Here is a 22,231-nt window from a genome sequence, read left to right as displayed (position 1 = left end):
GGGGGGGGGGGGTAGGCGTGCCCCCCTACCTCGTGGCCTCCTCTTTTCTTTCTTGATGTAGGGTCCAAGTCTCTCGGGTCTTGTTCGTTGAGAAAGTCACGTTCCCGAAGGTTTCATTCCGTTTGGACTCCGTTTGATATTCCTTTTCTTCGAAACCCTAAAATAGGCAAAAACAACAATTCTGGGCTGGGCCTTCGGTTAATAGGTTAGTCGCAAAAATACTATAAAAGTGGATAATAAGGCCAAATAATGTCCAAAACAATAGATAATATAGCATGGAGCAATCAAAAATTATAGATACGTTGGAGACGTATCAAGCAACCCCAAGCTTAATTCCTGCTCGTCCTCGAGTAGGTAAATGATAAAAATAGAATTTTTGATGCGGAGTGCTACTTGGCATAATTTTAATGTAATTCTTCTTAATTGTGGTATGAATATTCAGATCCAAAAGATTCAAGACACAAGTTCATATTGACATAAAAATAATAGTACTTCAAGCATACTAACTAAGCAATTATGTCTTCTCAAAATAACATGGCTAAAGAAAGTTATCCCGACAAAATCATATAGTCTGGCTATGCTCCATCTTCACCACACAAAATATTTAAATCATGCACAACCCCGATGACAAGCCAAGCAATTGTTTCATACTTTTGACATTCTCAAAACTTTTTCAATTTTTACGCAATACATGAGCGTGAGCCATGGACATAGCACTATAGGTGGAATAGAGTGGTGGTTGTGGAGAAGACAAAAAGGGAGAAGATAGTCTCACATCAACTAGGCGTATCAACGGGCTATGGAGATGCCCATCAATAGATATCAATGTGAGTGAGTAGGGATTGCCATGCAACGGATGCACTAGAGCTATAAGTATATGAAAGCTTAAAAAGAAACTAAGTGGGTGTGCATCCAACTTGCTTGCTCATGAAGACCTAGGGCATTTTGAGGAAGCCCATCATTGGAATATACAAGCCAAGTTCTATAATGAAAAATTCCCACTAGTATATGAACGTGATGACATGAGAGACTCTCTACTATGAATATCATGGTGCTACTTTGAAGCACAAGTGTGGTAAAAGGATAGTAACATTGTCCCTTCTCTCTTTTTCTCTCATTTTTTTATTTGGGCCTTTTCTCTTTTTTTATGGCCTCTTTTCTTTCTTTCTTTTTCTTTTTTTATATTTTTCGTCCGGAGTCTCATCCCGACTTGTGAGGGAATCATAGTCTCCATCATCCTTTCCTCACTGGGACAATGCTCTAATAATGATGATCATCACACTTTTATTTTTCTTACAACTCAAGAATTACAACTCGATACTTAGAATAAAATATGACTCTATATGAATGCCTCCAGCGGTGTGTCGGAATATGCAATGAATCAAGAGTGACAAATATTAAAGAATTATGAATGGTGGCTTTGCCATAAATACGATGCCAACTACATGATCATGCTAAGCAATATGACAATGATGGAGTGTGTCATAATAAACGGAACGGTGGAAAGTTGCATGGCAATATATCTCGGAATGGTTATGGAAATGCCATAATAGGTAGGTATGGTGGCTGTTTTGAGGAAGGTATATAGTGTGTATATGATACTGGCGAAAGGTGCGCGATATTAGAGAGGCTAGCAAAGGTGGAAGGGTGAGAGTGCGTATAATCAATGGACTCAACATTAGTCATAAAGAACTCATATACTTCATGCAAAAATCTACAAGTTATCAAAGCAAAGTATTACGCGCATGCTCCTAGGGGGATAGATTGGTAGGAAAAGACCATCGCTCGTCCCCGACCGCCACTCATAAGGAAGACAATCAATAAATAAATCATGCTCCGACTTCATCACATAACGGTTCACCATACATGCATGCTACGTGAATCACAAATTTCAACACAACTATTTCTGAAATTCACAACTACTCAACTAGCACAACTTTAATATCACCATCTTCATATCTCAAAATGATTATCAAGCATCGAACTTCTCATAGTATTCAACACACTCATAAGCAAGTTTTATTATTAACCTTGTGTACCAAGCATATTAGGATTAAGCAAATTACCATGCTATTTAAGATTCTCAAAATAATCTAAGTGAAGCATGATAGATCAATAGTTTCTATAAAACAAAGCCACCACCGTGCTCTAAAAGATATAAGTGAAGCACTAGAGCAAAATTATATAACTCAAAAGATATAAGCGAAGCACATAGAGTATTCTAACAAATTCCAAATCATGTATGGCTCTCTCAAAAGGTGTGTACAGCAATGATGATTGTGGTAAACTAACAAGCAAAGACTCAAATCATACAAGACACTCCAAGCAAAACACATATCATGTGGAGAATAAAAATATAGCTCCAAGTAAAGTTACCGATAGAAGTAGACGAAAGAGGGGATGCCTTCCGGGGCATCCCCAAGCTTTGGATTTTAGGTGTCCTTAGATTATCTTGGGGCTTCCATGGGCATCCCCAAGCTTAGGCTCTTGCCACTCCTTGTTCCATAATCCATCAAATCTTTACCCAAAACTTGAAAACTTCACAACACAAAAGTTAAAGTAGAAAATCTCGTGAGCTCCGTTAGCGAAAGAAAAATAAAAGACCACTTCAAGGTACTGTAATGAACTCATTATTTATTTATATTGGTGTTATACCTACTGTATTCCAACTTCTCTATGGTTTATAAACTATGTTACTAGCCATAGATTCAACAAAATAAGCAATCAACACACGAAAAACAGAATCTGTCAAAAACAGAACAGTGTGTAGTAATCTGTATCTAGCGCAAGATCTGGAACCCCAAAAATTCTAAAATAAATTTCTGGAAGTGAGGAATTTATCTATTAATCATCTGAAAAAATAATTAACTAAATATCACTTTCCAAATAAAAATGGCAGTAGTTCTCGTGAGTGCTAAAGTTTCTGTTTTTTACAGCAAGTTCAACAAGACTTTCCCCAATCTTCCCAAAGGTTCTACTTGGCACAAACACTAATTAAACACAAAAAACACAACCAAAGCAGAGGCTAGATAAATTATTTATTACTAAACAGGTGCAAAAAGCAAGTAATAAAAATAAAATTGGGTTGCCTCCCAACACGCGATATCGTTTAACGCCCCTAGCTAGGCATAACAAGCAAGAATAGATCTAGGTATTGCCATCTTTGGTAGGCAATTCTTCAATTAGGCATCTACCATATTTAGGAATTTATTTCTTTATATTAATTATCAAACTTTTAGGAACAAGATCAAAGAAATCATTCGTAACAAATGGTTCCTTAATGATAGCAAAAAGATTGGGATGAATACTTATAGATTTGAGATCCGCATCCTTACTGGAGGATTCACCCTTATTTTTAGGAACGTACATAAGCTTGGCAACTTTAGTGGAAGGACTTGGAATATTCTTTACGGAAGAAAAAGAGGTTCCCAAGTTGGTAATGATATTCTCAAGTTTATCGATCCTAACGGAATCGTGATTTATTTTCTCACTAACTATGGGTTCCTTTTCTTCAATATCTTTCAAAGTAACTTCTACTTTAGATCCATATTGAGAGATTCGGTTGTGGATCTTTTTATCCAAATTTTCAATTAATTCTATGGTAGCAACCTTATTTTCAATAATTTCAAGCCTTTGCATTACATGCTCCAAAGTTAATATAGTTCCATTAACCAAGAGAGGAGGTGAGCCAAATAAATCTAACATAGCATTATAAGAATCAAAAGTACGGCTACCCAAAAAATTCCCTCCGGTAATAGTATCAAGAACATAACGATGCCAAGGAGTAATGCCTACATAAAAATTGCGAAGAAGAATGGAAGTAGATTTCTTCCTAGTAGATCTATTTTGAGCATTGCAAATTCTATACCACGCATCTTTTATATTTTCTCCCCCCCTTTGCTTAAAATTTAGAATTTCATTCTCGGGAGACAACGGAGAAGATAAGGGACTAGCCATAACGACAAGCAAGCAAACTAACACACAAGCAAACAGAAAGCAAGCGGGCAAAAAGAGGCAAATCGAGAAAAGAGAGGGAGGATAGAGAGAGAGAGGGCGAATAAAACGTCAAGGGTGAAGTGGGGGAGAGGAAAACAAGAGGCAAATGGAAAATAATGTAATGCGGGAGATAAGGGTATGTGATGGGTACTTGGTATGCTGACTTTTGCGTAGACCTCCCCGGCAACGGCGCCATAAATCCTTCTTGCTACTTCTTGAGCACTGCGCTGGTTTTCCCCGAAGAGGAAGGGATGATGCAGCAAAGTAGCGTAAGTATTTCCCTTAGTTTTTGAGAACCAAGGTATCAATCCAGTAGGAGGCTACGCGCAAGTCCCTCGTACCTGCACAAAACAAATAAATCCTCGCAACCAACGCAAATAGGGGTTGTCAATCCCTATAAGGCCACTTACGAGAGTGAGATCTGATAGATATGATAAGATAATATTTTTGGTATTTTTATGATAAAGATGCAAAGTAAAATAAAGGCAAAGTAAATAGCAAAGGAAATAACTAAGTAGTAGGAGATCAATATGATAAAGATAGACCCGGGGTCCATAGGTTTCACTAGTGGCTTCTCTCGAGAGCATAAGTATTCTACAGTGGGTGAACAAATTACTGTTGAGCAATTGACAGGATTGAGCATGGTTATGAGAATATCTAGGCATGATCATGTATATAGGCATCATGTCTGAGACAAATAGACCGACTCCTGCCTGCATCTACTACTATTACTCCACTCATCGACCGCCATCCAACATGCATCTAGAGTATTAAGTTAAAAACAGAGTAACGCCTTAAGCAAGATGACATGATGTAGAGGGATAAACTCATGCAATATGAAGAAAACCCCATCTTGTTATCCTCGATGGCAACAATACAATACGTGCCTTGTTGCCCCTACTGTCACTGGGAAAGGACACCACAAGAATGAACCCAAAGCTAAGCACTTCTCCCATTGCAAGAAAGATCAATCTAGTAGGACAAACCAAACTGATAATTCAAAGAGACTTGCAAAGATAACCAATCATACATAACAGAATTCAGAGAAGATTCAAATATTATTCATAGATAGACTTGATCATAAACCCACAATTCAGCGGTCTCAACAAACACACCGCAAAAGAAGATTACATCGAATAGTTCTCCACAAGAGAGGGGGAGAACATTGTATTGAGATCCAAAAAGAGATAAGAAGCCATCTAGCTACTAACTATGGACCTGTAGGTCTGAGGTAAACTACTCACACTTCATCGGAGAGGCTATGGTGTTGATGTAGAAGCCCTCCGTGATCGATGCCCCTACGACGGAGGTCCAGAACAGGCCCCAAGATGGAATCTCGTGGATACAGATAGTCACGGCGGTGGAATTAGGGTTTTGGCTCCGTTTCTGATCGTTTGGGGGTATGTGGATATATAGGAGGAAGGAGTACGTCGGTGGAGCAACAGGGGGCCCACGAGGGTGGAGGGGGGTAGGCGCGCCCCCTACCTCGTGGCCTCCTCTTTTCTTTCTTGATGTAGGGTCCAAGTCTCCCGGGTCTTGTTTGTTGAGAAAATCACGTTCCCGAAGGTTTCATTCCATTTGGACTCCGTTTGATATTCCTTTTCTTCGAAACCCTAAAATAGGCAAAAAAAACAGCAATTCTGGGTTGGGCCTCCGGTTAATAGGTTAGTCCAAAAAATAATATAAAAGTGGATAATAAAGCCCAATAATGTCCAAAACAGTAGATAACATAGCATGGAGAAATCAAAAATTATAGATACGTTGGAGACGTATTACGCACCCCCGAGATGAAGCAATAGAAGCGGTGTTGGGGGAGATAATCGCACACGGAAGTGATGTCGTCTTGTCGTTTCTCAACGACACATGCACCTACGGTCTGACAAGACAGGATGAAGAAGCAGGCTACGACGATGATCAAACAATGGAGGAGGAAGGACACCGTGATGACGGCTCCGGTGACCGAATGGAGGGGGAAGGACACCATGATGACGACTCCGGTGACCGAATGGAGGGGGAAGGACACCGTGATGACGGCTCCGGTGACTGAACGGAGTCCGGTCATGTATATATATTAATTAATTAAGCATGTGCTGACTATAGCTAATTGATGCATTAATTGTTTTTGGTATGTACACATATTAACTCTCTTCTTTTTCTTCTTTCCTAGCCCTCCGGATCGAGCAACACTTCGGTAACAAGACGAGGCCCGAAGAGAAAGTTGCGTGCGGATGAAAGGTACACGATCATCGAAATTGATCACGCTGGCCAACCGATTGAACCCCTCCGGACCAAGCAAAAATTTAATGCTCAATGTGGGGTTCTAGTTACAGACATGATCCGATCAGCATCGAGCAATGGTTGAAGCCTAAGGACAAAGACTCTCAGGTGTCTTATGTCAGCGATAGCCAGAAAGCTGATCTTTGGACCGTGCTGCAGGAAAATTTCACCTTCCCGCCAGAGGAGGATCCGAAGAACCCAGTTAAAAAGCCAATGATCAAGGCTTATGCTCTTAAGAATATGGCTGAGCTATTCAGGAGGTGGAAGAATGAGCTGAAATCATCATTTGTCAACCAAGACAAGACTCCAGAATTCATCGGCCGATTTGAGAAGGTCCAAGATCAGTGGCCCGCATTTGTCACCAAAAAGAAATCTGAGAGAGCAACGAAGATGTCAGCGACAAACAAGAAAAATGCTACAAAGAAGAAGCATCACCATCGCACGGGGTCAGGTGGCTACCTGAAAGCCCGACCGTTGTGGGACAAGGCTGAGAATGACCTCATTGATAAAAGGATCGAACCAGAGACGCGATGCTGGCCAGACCGTTGCAGGACTTGGTTCTTCGGGGTTGGGGGAAAATTGGACCCTGTAACAGGGAAGTGCATTTGGACCAACGAGCAGCTGAACACACCCATCGAGAAGCTTCAGGAGTATATCGAAAAGGCGCAGCAAGGGACGTTCGTTCCGGACAGAGAGAACGACGAGCTCACAGAGGCCCTCGGGAATCGTGAGCACCCTGAACAGACACGAGGCATGCCAGGCTCCCTTTCATGGAAGGCTGGATTTCCCGATGCAGGCGGTTACAAACGCCAGGAGAGGAAGAAGAAAAGGAGTTGACCCAACTACAGGCGCTGCATGCAAGGGTACAAGCGCTAGAGGAACGAGATGAGGCCCGCAGCACACGACCTGCCGAAGCTGCTACACCCGAAGCTACCCTGCCATCTCAGCGGAGAAGCAGCGTGGCTTCCACGGAGATGCTTCAGGAGCCTGTCTTCACGACTCCTGCTAGTTACCCCGTGGATGCTATTATGGAGTCTCAGAATTGCCAGCTTATGACGTAGTGGATGGAATTGAAAGTCAAGGCGGCTGTTGGCTCTGTTGCACCTCCTGAACCTGGCGCAACTTTTCACTGCCGGCCGATTCCAGAAGGATATGCTGGGGTGATGGTGGATGAAATCACAGAAGGATTTGAGGACCTCCAGCTTGACCACCCTACGGGTGACGGGGAGACTCGGCTGGGTTCTTGTCTAAAGACTCCATGCCTATGGCAGAAGGAGCTCATCAACCTTCCGAACTGGACACCTCCGCCTCCTCCTCCTCCTCCTCCTCCGGCGAGTCAGGGCACTCCGCCTCCTCCACTGCCTCCTCCTCCGATGAGTGATCAGGGCATGCAGCCTCCTTCTCCGGCGCATAGCAGCACTCCGCCTCCTTCTCCGCCAGCGCTGGCGCGCCCGAGCAGCCACCAGCCTCCTCCTTCTCCGGGGTGTGGCGGCACTTCGCCTCCTTCTTCGCCTGCGCCGGTGCGCCCGAGCAGCCACCAGCCTCCTCCTTCTCCACCTCGCCAGCAAGGGCGGAAGAGACCCGCCGTCGCCCTGGCTGCTCCGGTGTGTCGTAGTCCTTCTCCTCCGCCTCGTAAGCAAGCACGAAAGAAGACAGCCGCAGCCGCTCCGTCTGCTTCGACGTCTAGCAGTACATCCAGAGGCTAGAGGCAATACATATTCGGTCCACCTCTCAAGCCTCTAGAGAAGTTACCATACGAGAGGACCGTGGAAGAAAATGCAAAGATCATGGAAAAATAAGTGAAGGATTCTTTGAAGGGGTGAAAGCAAAGAGACATCCACCTCCGGAGGAGAAGGTAGACCGGGTGAAAGCAAAGCGCACTATAGATGCCCTGAGGAAACCACTAAAGTCTCCGCTGAAAAACAACTATGAGCGCATTACTGCAAAGGTATATATCAAAGCAGAGCGGTCGGGAAATACTATCAGTGATCGAAGGTTAGCAGAACGAGGAGTTGGGAAAAAAATACCCAACTTGGCGAACAAGCGGACCAATCGTGCCCCCCGCTCAAGGTGTCTAGCGATATCGTCGCTAATGATCCGGGGATGGTGCCCGGTTATAGCAATCTTGAAGATTACCTGCCTGACGATGTACATTATGATTTCTTGGAGGTGGAAGAACACCAATACCATTACGGGAAGCCTCTTGTCAAAGATGAAAAATCTCTAACAACGATGATGCGAAGATTCCATGATTGGTACATGAAAACCTACAAAGAGTTTGGGGGGGACGGATACTTTGTATCTGAGAGTTAAAGAGGAGCACGACCTCGTTGGAATTGATTTGTTGACTGTTCCATTTCAGGAGTTCTTCCAGTGGTTCAATCAAAAGGCCCTCGATAAATTAACGGTCACTTGCTACTGTTTGTAAGTACTACTTCTGTCATTAAGTCTCTATATATAGCTCAACTCTTTCATTGCATGTATATATGATTATCCTCACTATGTTATGCAGATTGAAGATCGTCGAGTGCAGAAAAGCAGAAATGTATGATATTGGGTTCATTAACACAAATCTCATACATCAATTTGAGGTTGAAAAGAACGCCGATGATGCTGAGGCCAACTTGCTCAAATCATTGATAATAAATCAAAACAAAAATAAAATACTCTTTCCTTACAACTTCGACTGAGTGTTACTGTCTTGTGCATATTCTGTTTCCCTTATTACTCGAGCGAGGTTATAGTAATGTAATTGATGAGTTATGCATGCGTGCACAACTTCCACTATATTCTCCTGGAGATTAAGCTTGAGCAGGGACTAGTAACCGTCTTAGACTCGAGACAAAAAGATCCCAAGACATATGCAGACATGACTAAAATTCTCAACGAGTAAGTTCAATCGATCATTATCGCACTATATTAGCAACTTTTTGTTCATTTCCTGATATCTCAAGTAATAATTATTTTCTTTGTCTTGCAGGGTTTGGAAAAAGTTCACCGAAGAAGTTCCGAGACTGTCGAAGGAGCTGCGATATACATACCCGAAAGTAAGTACTACTAGCTAGCTAGTTCCGCGCATCTCCCGTTGATTCTAGCTACTTTCATCAATGGCATTTATAATGCTTCATTATGAGTTTGATTGACCTCTATTTCTCGTAAAGTGCTTGTGGCAGGAACAAGGGAATGATTACTATGGATACTACGTGTGCGAGTTCATCTACAATGCGACTTGTAAAGATAAGAGGGGCTACTCTAAAAGACAATTTTATGTGCGTAAGCAATAATATTCACAATTTCATTTTATTACACCATCATTTTTGTTGAGTTTCATTCATATATATGTATTAACCCCCTTCTTCAAATTAGACGTGGGAGATGCGAAATGAACTCCTATCAGAAGATTGCATGAAAGCAATTCAAGAGGAATTAGCGGGATTCTTTCTTAACCACGTCATCAATAAAGCCAGAGAATACCATGTGGAACTTGATTTGAGATGCTAGGGGATTGTAACAGATCTTACATATTGTATATGTATGTAGCCAGTAGCGTCGGATAGATAATACGAAAACTTGTTGTTCGACCAATCTCTCGGAGAAGGAGAGGTCGATCACTTCTCTCGGTGTGCATGACGAACTTCTCTACTTAATGGTGTCCTTTATTTTCTTACTAGCTAGCGTGTCGAGGGCCTCTCTATACGTATTGTACGTAGCATCGACCAAGCACAGAGATAAGAGAGGACACTTCTCTCTATTAATTAATTAGCTACCTAACACAATATATGAAACACCTTAATTAACCATACAAAACCCCCAAATCCACTCCCCCTTTTAGAAAAAAAACAAAAACCCTAGCCCCTGAACAGCTGACGCGTGGATGCCTATTGGTCCCGGTTGGTGCCACCAACTCGGACTAAAGGCCCTCCTGCCTGGGCTCGCCACAACGGCCACGTGGAGGCCCATCTGTCCCGGTTCGTATAAGAACCGGGACTAAAGGCCAAGGGCATTAGTAACAACCCTTTAGTCCCGGTTCCCCAACCGGGACAGATGGGCCTTATGAACCGGGAGAAATGACCCTTTTTCTACTAGTGTATGTTAGCTCTAATATGCTAAGTTATCTCTACTATGCTTAGTTTCCTATAGGTTAGCTCCAAAATTACCTATGTTAGCACAAAATGACCAAGTTCACATAATAAGCTTATAGTCTTCTTCTTCTTCTTCTTCTTCTTCTTCTTCTTCTTCTTCTTCTTCTTCTCCAAAATGACATAAGTTAGCTATAAGTTAGCTCTAATATGCTTAGTTCACTCAAAGATGGCATAATTAGCTAGGTTGGCTCCATTTTACCTAAGTTGGCTCTAATATGCTAAGTTATCTCTAATATGCTTAGTTTCCTATAGGTTAACTCCAAAATTACTTATGTTAACACAAAATGACCAACTTTACATAATAAGCTTAATTATAGTATTCTTCTTCTTATTATTATTCTTATTCTTCTAGTCTTCTTCTAGTATTGTTCTAGTCTTCTTCTTCTTCTTCTTCATTTTCTTCTAGGTTAGCTCCATTTTACTTAAGTATGCTTACTTCTTATAGTCTTCTTCATCTTCTTCATTTTCTTCTTCTTTTTCTAACATCTTGTTTATCATTTTGCAAATTTGATTTAATTCACGGAAGCTTGCATGGATGGAGTGCTTCTTTTCCATCTGTGGTTTTATTTTGTATCAATGAACTTGCATGGTTGGAACTTGTTATATGGATGGATGGATAACGTGTTGGGTTTCGTAGTAATTTCAAAAATTTTCCTACGCACACGCAAGATCATGTGATGCATAGCAACGAGAGGGGAGAGTGTTGTCTACGTACCCAACGCAGAGTGACAGCGGAAGCGCTGACATGACGTAGAGGAAGTAGTCGTACGTCTTCACGATCCAACCGATCAAGCACCGAAACTACGGCGCCTCCGAGTTCAAGCACACATTCAGCTCGATGACGATCCCCGGACTCCGATCCAGCAAAGTGTCGGGGAATAGTTTCGTCAGCACGACGGCGTGGTGACGATCTTGATGCACTACAGCAGCAGGGCTTCGCCTAAACTCCGCTACAGTATTATCAAGGAATATGGTGGCAGGGGGCACCGCACACGGCTAAGGAATAGATCACGTGGATCAACTTGTGTGTTTCTGGGGTGCCTCTGCCTCAGTATATAAAGGAGCCAAGGGGGAGGGGGCGCCGGCCAGGAGGAGGGCGCAGGAGGAGTCCTACTCCTTCCGGGAGTAGGACTCCCCCCCCCCCAATCCTAGTTGGACTAGGATTCCCCGAGGGGGAAAGAGGGAGAGGGGGGCCGGCCACCTCTCCTAGTCCTAATAGGACTAGGGGAGGTGGGAGGTGTGCAGCCACCTTGGTCTGCCCCTTTCTCCTTTCCACTAAGGCCCATGAAGGCCCATATGGCTCCCGGGGGGTTCCGGTAACCTCCCGGTACTCCGGTAAAATCCCAATTTCACCCGGAACACTTCCGATATCCAAACATAGGCTTACAATATATCAATCTTTACGTCTCGACCATTTCGAGACTCCTCGCTATGTCCGTGATCACATCCGGGACTCCGAACAACCTTCGGTACATCAAAATGCATAAACTCATAATATAACTGTCATCGTAACCTTAAGCGTGCGGACCCTACGGGTTCGAGAACAATGTAGACATGACCGAGACACGTCTCCGGTCAATAACCAATAGCGGGACCTGGATGCCCATATTGGCTCCTACATATTCTACGAAGATCTTTATCGGTCAGACCGCATAACAACATACGTTGTTCGCTTTGTCATCGCTATGTTACTTGCCCGAGATTCGATCGTCGGTATCCAATACCTAGTTCAATCTCGTTACCGGCAAGTCTCTTTACTCGTTCCGTAATACATCATCTCACAACTAACATATTAGTTGTAATGCTTGCAAGGCTTATGTGATGTGCATTACCGAGAGGGCCCAGAGATACCTCTCCGACAGTCGGAGTGACAAAACCTAATCTCGAAATACGCCAACCCAACATGTACCATTGGAGACACCTGTAGTACTCCTTTATAATCACCCAGTTACGTTGTGACGTTTGGTAGTACCCAAAGTGTTCCTCCGGTAAACGGGAGTTGCATAATCTCATAGTTATAGGAACATGTATAAGTCATGAAGAAAGCAATAGCAACATACTAAACGACCGGGTGCTAAGCTAATGGAATGGGTCATGTCAATCAGATCATTCAACTAATGATGTGACCTCGTTAATCAAATAACAACTCATTGTTCATGGTTAGGAAACATAACCATCTTTGATTAACGAGCTAGTCAAGTAGAGGCATACTAGTGACACTTTGTTTGTCTATGTATTCACACATGTATTATGTTTCCGGTTAATACAATTCTAGCATGAATAATAAACATTTATCATGATTATAAGGAAATAAATAATAACTTTATTATTGCCTCTAGGGCATATTTCCTTCATAACGGTGTTGGATGAACAATGTGAAACTTTTGTAATATGTAAGGATGGAACTATATATGTGTTGGTTATGTATGTATATATGATGAAACTTGTGTGTTGGATAAGCTTGTTGTGTATATATGTGAATTGCTGTGTATATCTGTGTATATCTGTGAATTGCTGTCAAATTAAATGAATTAAATCAAAAATAGGGCTGTACAGGCTCTTTGCCGTGAGCTAGCTGACGGCAAACATGCCATGTGGCTGCTACCTATGCTTCCTGGGACTGGCATGTTTGAGCACTTTGCCGTCTGCTAGCGGACGACAAAGACCTTAGCCTCTTTGCCGTCCTCTGGCTGACGGCAAAGCATGCCGTTAACCCCTAACGGCTCTCACCCCACCTCACCGCCATCCACGACCTTTGCCATCTGCTGGCCACCAATGGCGGACGGTAAAGAAGCTGATTCCAGTAGTGTATGTCGGTCTCCTCTCTTACCGCGTCGAATTCGTTCTCTAACCGTGCTAGCCATCGGAGCCGAAACCTCACTGCCGCTGGCCATTTCACCGTTGTCATTTCAACCACCGTAGCTCGCGCCTCAGCGCATCACCGTGCTCAGCATGTCTGTAGGATCCGGCAGAAACCCACAGATCGTCCTACCGTGCACCACAACGTTGTTCCTGTCGTTGTCCGAACTCCGACCGCCGCGGATGACCTCACCACTGTCAGCTTACATAGGCCATCCCATTTCCTAAAACTACCACCATATGACGCACCGCCGGTTCCAAAGAGCCACTCCGCTATCCGTTTGGTCACGAGAGGCGAAATTCAGGCATTGCCGCCGTCTCTATACATCACTAACTGCATAAACTCCGGCTAAGCTCCATTTAGGACTAACCTAATGACCTTCCTGGGTCACTGATTATGGGCCCAACCCCTATAAACATTTTTTTAGGTTTTAATTAATCTTAATTAGCCACCTGACACACTAACATGTGGGGCCCACCCCTGATTAAGTTAAATCTAGGATTTAAATTTACCCTAATCCTGTGTTAACAAGATAGGTCATAGACCAGTGGGTCCCACTGGTCAGGTTTGACCTGGATGGCTTGTTGACCTGCTGACATCACAGTGATGCCATGCTGACGTGATAATGTTTTCTGGAATTAAATTAAATCAGAAAATCATTTATGAAGTTTAGAAAATGTCCTAAACTTCTAAAAATCATAGAAAATAAATCGTAACTCCAATGAAAATAAATTATGTATGAAAAATTATCACAAAAATATGAAGAATTTGTTTATGCCATGTTCATGCATGTTTGAGAAAGTTAACATAACCAACTAGGCCAATTCATAATTAGTTTTAGAGTTAGAATTTGCTATATGTTTGAATTCCACTCTAATTAATATGACTAACTATTGCATTAGGTGAATTCAATTCCTTAACATGACATGACATTCATGTGAATGTGCATTGCATTGATTGTGCTCCTTCTTTGCTAGTATGGTAGTAGCCGATGTTTCTGATGTTGTGATCTTTGACATCGATGAAGAGCTATACTATCTTCAGAAGTGCCCGGCAAGAAAAAACACCTTGAGCATTTCGATACAATCCCACTCTCTCGATCTTGCTCTCTTTTATTGCATTAGGACAACAACGATTCAACTGTTACTTGTTGCGCTAGTTGAACCCATTCCTTTGCATGACCTATCTTTGCCATAGTAAATAGTAAAACCCACTAGCATGAGTAGGAATTCTTTGAGCCATGATGTGCCTACTCATTCATGCTTGCTTGTTATGCCTGCTATGCTTAGAGTGGTGTGAGGTATGATTCATCTAGGATGTGAGGTATGATTCATCTAGGATGGATTGGAATGGTGGTGAACATATCCTACTGTTGAGAGCTAAGTGTGTGAACACGATATGGTAAAGGTAGCGATGAGAGGCATGTAGGACTACGTGGTGAGTTGTCTCATTGGACCGTCCTTAGGACCTGAGTTCTGTGTTTGTGATCCAAGAACGGCTACTACCATACATTGTGCCCGAAACCCATGGACCCTCTCGACTTATTAATCGCCTTGATCTCTATCCAAGAGTTGCAACTAGTTTATGGTGTTTGTAGGATATGTGTTGGGGGCCATGCATAGCACTGACCCTAGGGGTGGGCTATGATGCGGTAGATACACTAAGGCACGTTGTACCAGGATGACACCTGAATGGTGCTCTTGGAAACCCCTCTCTCATTGTTTGGGTCGTGATAGAAAGCTCGCCCGGACTTTCGCTGCAGATACAACCTCAAATAGGCAATAAACCTGGACTAGGGTCTTGTGTGGTTAATTAGGTCGTCGCCGACACCCTCATCAGGCCTCCGCTTGAAGGTTGCCGAGATACATGATGTGTACATGTTTGTAAGTAGTGAGAGCATGTGTGAAAAAGTACACCCCTGCAGGGTTATTAATGATCTATTCGGATAGCTGCTGCTTCTTGAGCTTGCATTGGTTTTTCCCTTAAAGAGGAAAGGGTGATGCCGCAAAGTAGAGATAAGTATTTCCCTCAGTTAGGAACCAAGGTATCATCTAGTAGAAGGAACAAACAAGTCACCAATGGTTGCACATACACAAAGAAACAAATACTTGCACCCGACGCGATAAAGGGGTTGTGAATCCCTTCGCGATTACTTGCAAGGATGAGATATGATAGAGATAGGTATAAAAGAAAAGTAAAAGTGCAAAATAAAGTAAAGGTAAATAAATTGCAGGAAGTTATTTTTGGGTTTTTCATTCTGTAGATATGAAAATAATAAGATAAAAATAGACCCCGGGGCCATAATTTTCACTAGAGGCTTCTCTCTTGAAAGAACGCATACGATGGATAAACAAATTACTGTTGAGCAATTGGTAGAAAAGCGAATAATTATGACGATATCCAAGGCAATGATCATGAATATAGGCCTCACGTCTGTGACAAGTAGACCGACTCCTGCATGCATCTACTACTATTACTCCACACATCGACCGCTATCTAGCATGCATCTAGTGTATTAAGTTAACAAGAAAAAAGTAACACCTTAAGCAAGATGACATGATTTAGATGGATAGATCCAATAAATATGAATAAGCCCCACATTTTTATCCTTAATGGCAACAATACAAATATGTGTCTCGCTACCCCTTCTGTCACTAGGTGAGGACACCGCAAGATTGAACCCATTACAAAGCACCTATCCCATTGCAAGAAAAATCAATCTAGTTAACCAAACCAAACCAATAGATCAGAGAGGAATACAATGCTATCTTAATCATGCATAGAAGAGTTCAGAGAAGACTCAAATAATATTCATAGAAAATCTGATTATAAACCCACGATTCATCGGATGTCAACAAATGCAACACAAGAGAAGATTAAAACGATAAACATCGAGGAGAACATTGTATTGAAGATCAAAGAGAGAGAAGAAGCCATCTACCTACTAGCTATGGACCCGTAGTTCTGTGGTAAACTACTCACACATCATCAAAAGGGTAGCAAGGTTGATGTAGATTCCCTCCCAGATCGAATCCCCCTCCGGTGGAGTATCGGCAAAGGCCTCCATATGGGATCTCACGAGGACAGAAACTTGCGGCGGCGGAAAAGTATTTTTAGTGTACCCTCTGGTTATGGGAAATATTTAGGTATTTATAGAGCAAAGATTAGGGTTGGAGGAGAATATGATGGCCCACAAGCCTAGGGGCGCCCCCCTGGGGCGCGTCCTCCGAACTTGTCACCAACTGGTGGCCCCAGTGACCCCCTCCCGAAGGTACTTGGTGTCTTCTGGTCCAAGAAAAATCCTCAAAAAAATCGTTCCGTTTGGACTCAATTTGGTATTGCTTTTGCGTAAAACACAAAAACAAGGTAAAAACAACAACTAGCACTAGGCACTAGGTTAATAGGTTAGTCCCAAAAAATGATATAAATAGCATAATATTGCATATAAAACATCCAAGATGGATAATATAATAGCATGGAATAATAAAAAATTATAGATGTGTTGGAGACGTATTAATAGCCGCGTCCTCGGATATGGACTACTTGGAAAGATTACATTGTTCATAGACAAATTAAAAGGATACTCTAAAATGCGCAAGATAAGTGTGAGTGCTATGGATGGCCTTCTCGTAGGGGCAATATAACTGAAGGAAATATGCCCTAGAGGCAATAATAAATTTGTTATTTATATTTCCTTATATCATGATAAATGTTTATTATTCATGCTAGAATTGTATTAACCGGAAACTTAGTACATGTGTGAATACATAGACAAACAGAGTGTCCCTAGTATGCCTCTACTAGACTAGCTCGTTAATCAAAGATGGTTAAGTTTCCTAGCCATGGACATGTGTTGTCATTTGATGAACGGGATCACTATGATCGTTAATCAAAGAATGATGTGATGGACTAGACCCATCCGCTAGCTTAGCACTATGATCATTTAGTTTATTGCTATTGCTTTCTTCATGACTTATACATGTTCCTATGACTATGAGATTATGCAACTCCCGAATACCGGAGGAACACCATGTGTGCTATCAAACGTCACAACATAACTGGGTGATTATAAATATGCTCTACAGGTGTCTCTAATGGTGTTTCTTGCGTTGGCATAGATCGAGATTAGGATTTGTCACTCTGTGTATCGGAGAGGTATCTCTGGGCCCTCTCGGTAATGCACATCACTATGAGCCTTGCAAGCAATGTGACTAATGAGTTAGTCACGGGATGATGCATTACGGAACGAGTAAAGAGACTTGCAGGTGACGAGATTGAACTAGGTATGATGATACCGACGATCGAATCTCGGGCAAGTAACATACCAATGACAAAGGGAACAATGTATGTTGTTATGCAGTTTGACCGATAAAGAACTTCGTAGGATATGTAGGAACCAATATGAGCATCCAGGTTCCGCTATTGGTTATTGACCGGAGATGTGTCTCGTTCATGTCTACATAGTTCTCGAACCCGTAGGGTCCGCACGCTTAACGTTCGATGACGATATGTATTCTGAGTTATGTGATTTGATGTACCGAAGGTTGTTTAGAGTCCCCGATGTGATCGCGGACATGATGAGGAGTCTCGGAATGGTCGAGACATAAATATTGATATATTGAACCATGTTATTCGGACACCGGAAGTGTTCCGGATAGTTTCGGATAAAACCAGAGTGCCGGAGGGTTACCGGAACCCCCCGGGAAGTTATGGGCCTTAGTGGGCCTTAGGGGAGAGAGAGGGCCGCAGCCAGGAGGTGGCACGCCCACCCCCAAGGGGAGTCCAAATAGGACAAGGGGAGGGGGCGTGGCCCCTCTTTCCCTCTCCCTCTCCCTCTCCTAGTTGGACTAGGAAAGGGAGGGGGACCTACTCCTACTAGGAGTAAGATTCCCCCCTTGGGCGCGCCCCTTGTGTCTGGCCGGCCCCTCCTCCCCTCATTTATATACGGGGAGGGGGTACCCCATAGACACACAAGTTGATCTTTAGCCATGTGCGGTGCCCCCCTCCATATTTTTACACCTTGGTCATATTGTCACAGTGCTTAGGCGAAGCCGTGCGTCGGTAACTTCATCATCACCGTGAACACGCTGTCGTGCTGACGGAACTCACCCTCGGCCTCAGCTAGATCAAGAGTACGAGGGACGTCACCGAGCTGAACGTGTGCAGATCGTGGAGGTGTCGTGCGTTCGGTACTTGATCGGTTGGATCGCGAAGACGTTCGACTACATCAACCGCGTTACTTAACGCTTCCACTTTCGGTCTACGAGGGTACTTAGACACACTCTCCCCTCTCATTGCTATGCATCTCCTAGATAGATCTTGCGTGATCGTAGGTTTTTTTTGAAATACTGTGTTCCCCAACAGTGGCATCCGAGCTAGGTCTATGTGTATATGTTATATGCACGAGTAGAACACAAAGAATTGTGGGTGATAATAGTCATACTGCTTACCAGCATGTCATACTTTGATTCGGCGGTATTGTTGGATGAAGCGGCCCAAACCGACATTACATGACCGTGTTCATGAGACTGGTTCTACCAACGTGCTTCGCACACAGGTGGCTAGTAGGGTATCTGTTTCTCCAGCTTTAGTTGAATCGAGTGTGACTACGCCTGGTCCTTGTTGAAGGTTAAAACAGCACACTTGATGAAAAATCATTGTGGTTTTGATGCGTAGGTAAGAATGGTTCTTGCTAAGCCCGTAGCGGCCACGTAAAACTTGCAACAACATAGTAGAGGACGTCTAACTTGTTTTTACAGGGCATGTTATGATGTGATATGGTCATGACGTGATTATATAAATTGTTGTATGAGATGATCATGTTTTTTAACAAAATTATCAGCAACTAGCAGGATCCATATGGTTGTCGCTTTATTGTATGAAATGCAATCGCCATGTAATTGCTTTACTTTATCATTAAGTGGTAGCAATAGTCGTAGAAGCAATAGTTGGCGAGACGACAACGATGCTACGATGGAGATCAAGGTGTCAAGCCGGTGACAATGGTGATCATGACGGTCCTTTGGAGATGGAGATCAAAGGAACAAGATGATGATGGCCATATCATATCACTTATATTGATTGCGTGTGATGTTTATCCTTTATGCATCTTATTTTTCTTAGTATGGCGGTAGCATTACAAGTTGATCTCTCACTAAATTTCAAGGTACAAGAGTTCTCCCTGAGTATGCACCGTTGCTATAGTTCGTCGTGCTGAGACACCATGTGATGATCGGGTGTGATAAGCTCTATGTTCACATACAATGGGTGCAAGCCAGTTTTGCACACACAAAATAATCGGGTTAAACTTGACGAGCCTAGCATATGCAAATATGGCCTTGGAACACTGAGACCTAAAGGTCGAGCGTGAATCATATAGTAGATATGATCAAGATAGTGATGTTCACCATTGAAAACTACTCCATCTCACATGATGATCGGACATGGTTTAGTTGATATGGATCACTTGATCACTTAGATGATTAGAGGGATGTCTATGTAAGTGGGAGTTCTTAAGTAATATGATTAATTGAAATTTAGTTTATCATTAACTTAGTACCTGATAGTATTTTGCATGTCTATGTTGTTATAGATAAATGGCCCGTGCTACCTTTCCTTTGAATTTTAACGCGTTCCTTGAGAAAGCTAAGTTGAAAGATGATGGTAGAAACTACACGGACTGGGTCCATAACTTGAGGATTATCCTTGTTGTTTCACAGAAGAATTACGTCCTGGAAGCACCGCTTGGTGCAAAGCCCGCTACAGGAGCAACACAAGATGTTATGAACGTCTCGCAGAGCAAAGCTGATGACTATTCAATAGTTCAGTGTGCCATGCTTTACGGCCTAGAAGGGACTTCAACGACATTTTGAATGTCATGGAGCATATGAGATGTTCCAGGAGTTAAAGTTAATATTTCAAGCAAATGCCTGGATGAGACATATGAAGTCTCCAATAAGTTCTACAGCTGCAAGATGGAGGAGAATAGTTCTGTCAGTGAACATACACTCAGAATGTCTGGGTACCATAACCACTTGACTCAACTAGGAGTTAATATTCCTGATGATAGTGTCATTGACAGAGTTCTTCAATCACTGCCACCAAGCTACAAAAGTTTCTTGATGAATTATAATATGCAAGGGATGAATAAGACAATTCCCGAGCTCTTCGCGATGCTAAAAGCTGCGGAGGTAGAAATCAAGAAAGAGCATCAAGTGTTGATGGTCAACAAGACTGCTAGTTTCAAGAAAAAAGGGCAAAGGGAAGAAGGGGAACTTCAAGAAGAATGGCAAGCAAGTTGCTGCTCAAGTGGAGAAGCCCAAGTCTGGACCTAAGCCTAAGACTGAGTGCTTCTACTGCAAAGGGACTGGTCACTGGAAGCGGAACTGCCTCAGGTATTTGGCGGATAAGGAAGATGGCAAAGTGAAAGGTATATTTGATATACATGTTACTGATGTTTAGCTTACAAATGCTTGCAGTAGAGCCTGGGTATTTGATACTGGTTCAGTTGATAATATTTGCAACTCGAAACTGGGGCTACGGATTAAGCGAAGATTGGCTTAGGACAAGGTGACGATGCGTGTGGGAAATGGTTCTAAAGTCGATGTGATCGCGGCCGGCATGCTACCTCTACATCTACCTTCGAGATTACTATTAAACCTGAATAATTGTTATTTGGTGCCAGCGTTAAGTGTGAACATTATATATGTATCTTGTTTGATGTGAGACGGTTATTCATTTAAATCAGAGAATAATGGTTGTTCTATTTATATGAGTAATATCTTTTATGGTCATGCACCCTTGATGGGTGGTCTATTTTTATTAAATCTCGATAGTAGTGATACACATATTCATAGTATTGAAGCCAAAAGATATAAGTTTAATAGTGATAGTGCAACTTATTTGTGGCACTGCCGTTTAGTTCATATTGGTGTAAATCACATGAACAAACTCCATGCTTATGGGATTTTGGAATCACTTGATTATGAATCACTTGATGCTTGCGAACCATGCATCATGGGCAAGATGACTAAGACTCCGTTCTCCGGAACAATGGAACGAGCAATAGACTTATTGGAAATAATACATACTGATGTATGCGGTCCGATGAGTGTTGATGCTCGTGGCGGGTATCGTTATTTTCTGACCTTCACAGATGATTTGAGAATATATGGGTATATCTACTTGATGAAACATAAGTCTGAAACATTTGAAAAGTTCAAAGAATTTCAAGGTGAAGTGGAAAATCATCATAACAAGAACATTATGTTTCTTCGATCTGATCGTGCAGGTGAATATTTGAGTTATGAGTTTGGTCTTCATTCTAAACAATGCGGAATAGTTTCGCAACTCACACCACCTGGAACACCACAGCGTGATGGTGTCTCCGAACATCGTAACCGCACTTTATTAGATATGGTGAGGTCTATGATGTCTCTTACTGATTTACTGCTATCGTTTTGGGCTTATGCTTTAGAGACGGATGCATTCACCTTAAATAGGGCACCATGGAAATCCATTGAGACGACACCATATGAACTGTGGTTTGGCAAGAAACCCAAGTTGTCGCTTCTTAAAGTTTGGGGCTGCGATGCTTATGTGAAAAAGCTTCAACCTGATAAGCTCAAACCCAAATCAAAGAAATGTGTCTTCATAGGATACCCAAAGGAGACTGTTGGGTACACTACTAGGAAAACACTTATAGATAGAAGTTTACCAGTAGTGTTTGTTTATAACCCCACGCTACTACTAGTTAGTAGTAGCGCTGGCTATAAAGAGCGCTATTGGTATCAGTTAGCAGCAGCGCTTGTTACACAGCACCACGCTACTGCTAAGTGTAATACACCACACTCCCCGGTCAAAAAATAGCAGTAGCGCCTGTCGCCCAACCTGCGCTACAGCTAGTGGGCCTAGCAGTGGTGCTGGCCTATTTCCCATGCTGCTATTAAGCCACCTA

The sequence above is a fragment of the Triticum dicoccoides genome, chromosome 7A, assembly GCF_002162155.2.
Source record: "Triticum dicoccoides isolate Atlit2015 ecotype Zavitan chromosome 7A, WEW_v2.0, whole genome shotgun sequence".
NCBI lineage: Eukaryota > Viridiplantae > Streptophyta > Magnoliopsida > Poales > Poaceae > Triticum > Triticum dicoccoides.
Note: the sequence above shows the minus strand (reverse complement) of the source record.